The following is a 9,058-nucleotide window of genomic DNA, read 5'->3' as shown; positions in this document are numbered from 1 at the left end:
AGGATAGGATAGGATAGAGGATAGAGTAGGATAGAGGATAGGATAGGATAAAGGATAGGATTGGATAGAGGATCGGATAGAGGATAGGATAGGATAGAGGATAGGATAGGATAGAGAATAGTATAGGATAGAGGATAGGATAGAATAGAGGATAGGATAGGATAAAGGATAGGATAGGATAGAGGATAGGATAGGATAGGATAGAGGATAGTATAGGATAGGATAGAGGATAGGATAGGATAGAGGATAGGATAGGATAGAGGATAGGATAGGATAGAGGATAGGATGGGATAGAGGATAGGATAGGATAGAGGATAGGATAGGATAGAGGATAGGATAGGATAGAGGATAGGATAGGATAGAGGATAGGATAGGATAAGGTAGAGGATAGTATAGGATAGAGGATAGGATAGGATAGAGGATAGGATAGGATAAAGGATAGGATAGGATAGAGGATAGGATTGGATAGAGGATAGGATAGGATAGAGGATAGGATAGGATAGAGGATAGGATAGGATAGAGGATAGGATAGGATAGAGGATAGGATAGGATAGAGGATAGGGTAGAGGATAGGATAGGATAGAGGATAGGATAGGATAGAGGATAGGATAGGATAGAGGATAGGATAGGATAGAGGATAGGATGGGATAGAGGATAGGATAGGATAGAGGATAGGATAGGATAGAGGATAGGATAGATGATAGGATAGGATAGAGGATAGGATAGGATCGAGGATAGAATAGGTAATTGGAAAGGATAGGTAATTGGAAAGGATAGAGTATAGGATAAGGTAGAGGATAGGATAGGATAGAGGATATAATAGGATAGAGGATAGGATAGAGGATAGGATAGGATAGAGGATAGGATAGGATAGAGGATAGGATAGGTTAGAGGATAGGATAGGATAGAGGATAGAATAGGATAGAGGATAGGATAGGATAGAGGATAGGATAGGATAGAGGATAGGATAGGATAGAGGATAGGATAGGATAGAGGATAGGATAGGATAGAGGATAGGATAGGATAGAGGATAGGATAGGATAGAGGATAGGATAGGATAGAGGATATAATAAGATTGAGGAAAGGATAGGATAGAGGATAGGATAGGATAGAGGATAGGATAGGAAAGAGGATAGGATAGGATAGAGGCTAGGATAGGATAGAGGATAGGATAGGATAGAGGATAGGATAGAGGATAGGAAAGGATAGAGGATAGGATAGGATAGGATAGGATAGAGGATAGGATAGGATAGAGGATAGGATAGGTAATTGGATAGGATAGACTATAGGATAAGGTAGAGGATAGGATAGGATAGAGGAAATAATAGGATAGGGGATAGTATAGGATAGAGGATAGGATAGGATAGAGGATAGGATAGGATAAAGGATAGGATAGAATAGAGGATAGGATAGGATAAAGGATGGGATAGGATAGAGTATAGGATAGGATAGGATACAGGATAGGATAGGATAGAGGATAGGGTAGAGGATAGGATAGGATAGAGGATGGGGACCTAGGGGATATGGGCTTGGCAGTGGTGACTCGGATCCACTGCTAGGTATGCCACAGTGGTGGCGGTCATATTCCTAAAATCCTCCACGCTCCACCTCCTCGCGGTGGTCCCTGGGCACTCACGACTGTGGGTGGCTAACGGAGCGGGGGGTACGCGGCAGGAAGTAGCCTCGACGATGTGCGAGGCAATGCCGGCGGGATCTTCGGATCCTGGTAGGGGCACCCTTGCCGGTAAGGTTCGCACGGAGGGGCAAAAACTGCCGAGTTGGGACGGGATTTTCGGTGACGGACCAGGGCAAGGCTGGGTGTTTCACAAAATTGACATGGACGGCACAAAGGAAAAGAGTTTAGTTTACGGTGCAGGGGAGGGATACCCCAGTACCGGCGCGACTGTTGGTGGGCGAGCAGGCCACAGCGCGTCGTTATCCAACGACTGCGAGCCGAAGGTGGTGGACCACTGGGCCCCTTCGGAGGTAAATACTACCAGCGAAGCTGTGGTGACGGAAACGTCATCACAGATTTCGGGAGACTCGGACGCGGGCGTGTCGCGCGCGGGAGCCGAGATGCGGGGGGCGGACGGAGCTCCGACGGGGAAGCGGCCCCGGCTGGAGCCGTCCGTGGCAGGAGGGGGGCTGCAGACGCGCAGCGGGAGGGTCGTCGGGGGGACCACTGAGGAGGGCTCCTCGGGGGCGGGTGCTGAGCAGGTGCTCAGCGACCGCGCCGAGAGGGGCCAGCTCCACAAAATCGCGGAGCTAATGGAGTCCGCGGGGAAGCTGCCGACGGCGCGGCTGGCGGAGGAGGTGGAGGACGCGATGAGACGTGTGGAGGGCGTCTCCACCGTCTCCAGGGGCCTCAAGGGCAGTTTTGCCAAGGAGCTCAGGGATTGCTCCGCGCTGGCCAGGGCCTATTGCACTACGCTGGTGCAGCGGGCATACACTGGCACGGCGTGGGGCAATAGCCAGGAGGTCGCCCGTCTCCGCCAACAGACCGAGGCCCTCGCCAAGGAGGTACAGGACCTCCGGGCGAGGCTTCGCGTCGCGGGGGCGGAGAAGCGGGCGGTCGCGGGAAAGACGGCCCCTGGGGCGGTACCCTCCGCCTCCTCAGGCGGGACCGCGGGGACGGGACCGGCGGCGGAAGCGGCGACGCGGGCGGCGGAGGGGGCGGGGGTACTGGACCCTCAAGCCCTTCTCCTCCGCGTCGACGCGATGGTGGCGGCCAGGAATGCCGAGCTGGAAACGAGAATGGAGAATCGTTTCCGGGCAATCCTGGCCGGGATGGTTCCGGCTCTCCAGGGCAGGGGGGGAGGGACGCGCGATGCCCCGCCGGTGGCTTCTCCGCCGGCGGTGGTCGAAACCAGGAGGACTGGGCCGGTGGTGGTGTCCAGCGCCGGGGTGGTGCCACCCGTGGACATCCCGCCGCCGGTCGACCCAGCCTCCTGGTCGGTGGCGAAGTCGAGGTCCGCGAGGAAGGCGGAGAGGAGGCGGGCAGCGGCGGAGGAGAGGGCGGCCATAGCCCTCGCCGCCGAGTCGGCGGCCGCTGCTTCGGCGAAACGGAGGACGGCGACCGGGGGTTCGGCGGTCGGCACGCGAAAGGGGGCCGGCGCGATCACGGCGAAGCCGTCAAGTGGGAGGGTTGTTGCCCTGGGGCGCGCCCCCAAGTCCGGGGCCGTGGCGATCACGATCCCCGAGAGCTGTAAGCTCACCTACGCGGGAGTGATCGCCAGGGCCAGAGAGGCAATAGACCTCAAGGCGCTGGGGATTGAGTCGGGGGTGCTCCCCAGGAGGACCAAGACGGGGGGGATCCTCCTGGAGGTAAAGGGCCCGGAGGGCCAAGAGAAGGCACGGGCCCTCTCCACGAGGGTCTCTGAGGCCTTACAAGGGACTGGGGTTAAAGTCGTCCAGGCCGTCAAGCGAGGCGAGTTGCGCGTCGCTGGCCTGGACGACTCGGTTAGCGCAAGGGAGGTCGCGGCGGCACTTGCGGCTGCGGGGGGGTGCTCGGAGGCCGAGTTCCGGGTCGGAGAGATCCGGAGGTCCGCCTCTGAGCGGGTGCTGGGCTCCTGTTGGGCCCAGGGCCCCCTCGCGGCCGTCAGGAAGGTGGTGGCGGGGGGCCGGCTGCTGGTCGGCTGGTCCTCGGCGCGGGTGGAGGCACTGAGGGAGCGACCCCTTCAGTGCTTCCGCTGCTTGGAGACGGGGCACACGCGGTCGACCTGTAAAAGCACGGTCGACAGGAGCGCGAGGTGCTATCGGTGCGGTGCGACCGAGCACCGCGCCTCGGCCTGTGGGGCTGCCCCCAGATGCCCGCTCTGCGCGGATCTGGGGAGGCCCTCGAACCACAGGTTCGGGGCCAAAGCGTGTGCCCCGGCTCCGAGGAGGGGTCGCGCGGCGGTGAAGGGAAGAGGGGAAAAGTCGGCGGCTGCACCCGCGCAGCAGCAGCCGACTACACCGGGGGCCCAGTCCCCCCAGGGGGGGGGAGCCTGCAGAGCAAATGTCAGGGTAGGCTGTTTTCAGGCCTATTCCGGTTCTGCAGGCGAACCTCAACCACTCGCGTGCGGCCCAGGACTTGTTTGTCCAGGCCGTGCGCGAGCGGGGGACTGGGTTGGCAGTGGCGGCGGAGCCGTACTCCGTTCCCGATCACCCCTTCTGGGTGGGGGACGGGGCCGGCTCCGTCGCCATAGTGGCGGAGGGCCGCCGCGGGTCCCCGTCGATCTCCCTTCTGGAGAGAGGCGAGGGATTCGTGGCGGTGCGGTGGGGGGACATCGCGGTCGTCGGAGTTTATATCTCGCCGAGCCGTGGCCTCGATCATTTTCGGGGGTTCCTGGGCGGGCTGAGTAGCTGCATCGCGCGGTGCAGCGCCCGTCCGGTTCTCGTCCTGGGAGACTTCAATGCCCACGCGGTATCGTGGGGGAGTCCCAGGACGACCACTAGGGGAAGCGAGGTGTTAACCTGGGCGTCCGGCCTGGATCTCCGGTTGATTAACCGGGGATCCACGCCGACGTGCGTGCGGCCGCAGGGTGTCTCTATTGTCGATCTGACATGGGGGACGCCGTCGGCCGTGCGCCGAGTGTCGGGATGGAGGGTGGCGGAAGAACTAGAGCTGGCCTCTGACCACACGCCCATAGTCATGGACGTGTGGCCCGCCGCCCTCTACGCGCGGGATTCCCGGCACGGCCAGGTGGACCGACGGCCGCGATGGGCGTGGAGCAGGGCGGACGAGGACCTGTTCCGGGCCGCTGTCGCCGCGGTAACGTGGGGGGGGCCCCAGCCGGCTGGGGGGGCACCGGCGCGCGGGGCGGAGCGGCTCCGGGAGGTGATGACGGCGGTGTGCGACACCGCGGTGCCCCGGAGCCGGTCCCACCATAGAAGGGCGGCATACTGGTGGTCCGCGGGCATTGCGGAGCTTCGGCGTGCCTGCAATGCCGCGCGGCGCCAGTATGGCCGAGCGCGCAGGAGGCGCGACGACGAGGAGGCGAGGCTCCACGGGGAGTACCGAGCCGCGCTCGGGACTCTCCGGAGGGCCATCGCGAGGGCCAAGGCGGACGCGTGGTCGGAGCTCGTCGGCACGGTGGACGCGGATCCGTGGGGGCGCCCGTATAAGCTTGTAATGAGCAAGCTGCGCGCGTGGGCCCCCCCACTGACGGAATCGATGGACCCTCCCTTACTCGAGGAGGTGGTGACGTCTCTCTTCCCGCGTGAGGGGGGACAGCGACACCGCCTCCATCCGGGCCAGGAGCCTCTCTCCTGGTCCGCGGAGTGGGAGGTGTCAGCCGGCGAGCTCGGGGAGGCGGTGACCAGGGCCCGTCGGGTGGGCCGCAAGGCCCCGGGTCCTGACGGGGTGTCGGGCCGCGCGTTGGTCTTGGCATTGGAGGGGGGGCTCGCTCCCGAACTCAGGCGGCTGTTCAACAGTTGTCTGAGGGAGGGAGTGTTCCCCCCACTATGGAAGTCAGGCAGGCTGGTCCTCCTTCCAAAGGCGGGCAAGTCCCGGGACTCGCCCTCCGGGTACCGGCCAATTTGCTTGCTGGACGAGGCGGGGAAGTTGTTCGAGCGCGTTCTCGTTGGACGCCTCGTCCGGCACCTGTCGGGGGGAGGAGTCCCCGATCTGAGCGAGGCGCAGTTCGGCTTCCGGGGGGGTCTCTCCACCGTCGACGCAATTCGGCGGGTGAGGGCTCTCTCGGAGGCCTGTACGGAGGGGGGCGGTGTTGCGTTGGCGATCTCCTTGGATATCGCCAACGCGTTCAACACCGTCCCCTGGGATAGAATTTCGGAGGCCCTGGTCTTCCACCAGGTGCCTCCGTACCTTAGGAGGGTGATCGGGGACTATCTCTCCGACAGGAGCATAGAATATCCTGGCCGGTACGGGATGATTCGCAGGAGCGTCGTGCGGGGGGTTCCACAGGGCTCGGTGTTGGGCCCGTTGCTGTGGAACCTCGCGTACGACAGCGTCCTGCGGGAGGGGATGCCTCCCGGTGTCAGCCTAACGTGTTACGCCGACGACACGTTGGTGCTTGCCACCGGGAGGTATACGAAGGAGGCCGTCTGCCTGGCGGAGCGCGGCGCGTGGCGCGCGGTACGCGCGATCCGGTCTCTGGGCCTAGAGGTGTCCGTCGCTAAGACCAGGGCCATGTGGTTTTACCACCGGGCCCGGCTGGCGGCGCCTCCCCAGTGCTGGATCGCCGTGGGGGGGGGGAGCGGTCGAGGTCGGGTTCCAGATGCGGTACCTGGGACTCGAGCTCGACGGCCTGTGGCGTTTCTGCCGCCACATCGAGTCGCTAGTGCCCCGGGCGGAGAGGGCGACCGCTGCGCTCGGTCGTCTTCTCCCGAATCTCGGGGGACCCTGTGGACGGGTGCGTCGCCTGTTCGCGGTGGTGGTGCGGGTTTTAGTCCTGTACGGAGCCCCTGTGTGGGCGTACGGTGTCTTGGCCGGGGGGCGTAGCGGTGTGCGAGCACTGCTGCGCCGAATCGAGCGCAGGCTGGCCATTGGCATCGTGCGGGGGTATCGCACCATCTCTTACGCGACGGCGATGGTGATGTCGGGGCTTATCCCCCTCGAGCTGGAGGCCCGCGTGTTGTCGGACGTACACGGGTACGCCAGGGACCTCCAGCGGAGGGGGATGGCTCCGGATCGGGTGGCGCTCGATGTGGCGGAGTACAGGGGCCGCGCTCGGCGGGCCGCCGCCCGGGAATGGCGCGAAAGCCTTCACGGGACGGAGGAAGGAGGGAGGCGGGCCGTTCGGGCCATCCTCCCCGTGTTCGACCGGTGGAACAGGGGATGGATGGGGCATAGGGTCTCCTACCGAGTGACGCAGGTGATGACCGGGCACGGTTGCTTCGGTGTGTACCTGTGTCGCATCGGGCGGGAGGCCGAGGAGGCGTGTCACCACTGCGGCGAGTCGCGGGACACGGCGCAGCACACTCTGGAGGAGTGTCCAGCGTGGGCGGGTGAGCGCCGTGCTCTGCGGCGCGCAGTGGGCCATGACCTCTCGCTTCCGGCTGTCGTCTCGGCGGCAGCGGGCGGCGAGGGGGCGTGGAGAGGGTTCGCCTCCTTCTGTGAGCAGGTAATGCTGCAGAAGGAGGCTGCGGAACGGGGTCGTGAGCGAAATCACGATCCCGGCCGAAGGGGTGGGAGAAGGAGACGCAGGGCACGCCCCGGGGGCGTGCCTCCGTTGCGGCGTCCTTAACGCGGGCGGGGGCGCCCTTGGTGATCTCGAGGCGGGGGACCGACGGTCTCCTTATACTCGGTTGCCAATGGCGTCCCCGGAGGCCGTCGGACGTCTTGGGCGGGGGCCCGGACGTCCATCGGGCGGCCTAAATGGGGGGGAAGGCTTCACGTCGTCCGTTGCGTGGCGCCTTCGGATAGAGTAGGATAGGGTGGAGGCCGCGTCCCCCACCCAGGGAGGAATGCTAAGGCGGGGGCACACCGGATAGACATGCGCGCGCGGACCACGGGTGCCCCCAGGAGCCTAGGGACGGACGGGGAGGAGTTAGTGGGTATACTCGGCATTGCACCCACCAGCCGAGGAGTCCCACATAACCCGGCCCACTCCCCCCCGGGAGGGGTCGGGTATCCGTAATAGTGATTACCTCCTCGGAAAAAAAAAAAAAAAAAAAAAAAAAAAAAAAAAAAAAAAAAAAAAAAAAAAAAAAAAAAAATAGGATAGGATAGAGGATAGGATAGGATAGGATAGGATAGAGGATAGGATAGGATAGAGGATAGGATAGGATAGAGGATAGGATAGGATAGAGGATAGGATAGGATAGAGGATAGGATAGGATAGAGGATAGGTTAGGATACAGGATAGGATAGGATAGAGGATAGGATAGGATAGAGGATAGGATAGGATAGAGGATAGGATAGGATAGAGGATAGAGGATAGGATAGGATAGAGGATAGGATGGGTAATTGGATAGCATAGAGAGTAGGATAAGGTAGAGGATAGTATAGGATAGAGGATAGGATAGGATAGAGGATAGGATAGGATAGAGGATAGGGTAGGATAGAGGATAGGATAGGATAGAGGATAGGATAGGATAGAGGATAGGATAGGATAGAGGATAGGATAGGATAGAGGATAGGATAGGATAGAGGATAGGATAGGATAGAGGATAGGATAGGATAGAGGATAGGATAGGATAGAGGATAGGATAGGATAGAGGATAGGATAGGATAGAGGATAGGATAGGAAAGAGGATAGGATAGGATAGAGGATAGGATAGGATAAAGGATACGATAGGATAGAGGATAGGATAGGATAGAGGATAGGATAGGATAGAGGATAGGATAGGATAGAGGATAGGATAGGATAGAGGATAGGATGGGATAGAGGATAGGGTAGAGGATAGGATAGGATAGAGGATAGGATAGGATAGAGGATAGGATAGGATAGAGGATAGGATAGGATAGAGGATAGGATAGGATAGGATAGAGGATAGGATAGGATAGAGGATAGGATGGGATAGAGGATAGGATAGGATAGAGGATAAGATAGGATAGAGGATAGGATAGGATAGAGGATAGGATAGGATAGAGGATATAATAGGATTGAGGGAAGGATAGGATAGAGGATAGGATAGGATAGAGGATAGGATAGGAAAGAGGATAGGATAGGATACAGGATAGGATAGGATAGAGGATAGGATAGGATAGAGGATAGGATAGGATAGAGGATAGGATGGGATAGAGGATAGGATAGAGGATAGGATAGGATAGAGGATAGGATAGGATAGAGGATAGGATAGGATAGAGGATAGGATAGGATAGAGGATAGGATAGGATAGAGGATAGGATAGGATTGAGGATAGGATAGGATAGGATAGAGGATAGGATAGGATAGAGGATAGGATAGATGATAGGATAGGATAGAGGATAGGATAGGATAGAGGATAGGATAGGATAGAGGATATAATAGGATTGAGGGAAGGATAGGATAGAGGATAGGATAGGATAGAGGATAGGATAGGAAATAGGATAGGATAGGATACAGGATAGGATAGGATAGAGGATAGGATAGGATAGAGGATAGGATAGGATAGAGGATAGGATAGGACAGAG

The sequence above is a fragment of the Halictus rubicundus genome, unplaced genomic scaffold (assembly GCF_050948215.1).
Source record: "Halictus rubicundus isolate RS-2024b unplaced genomic scaffold, iyHalRubi1_principal scaffold0023, whole genome shotgun sequence".
Taxonomy (NCBI): Eukaryota; Metazoa; Arthropoda; class Insecta; order Hymenoptera; family Halictidae; genus Halictus; species Halictus rubicundus.
This window is presented reverse-complemented; position numbering follows the sequence as displayed.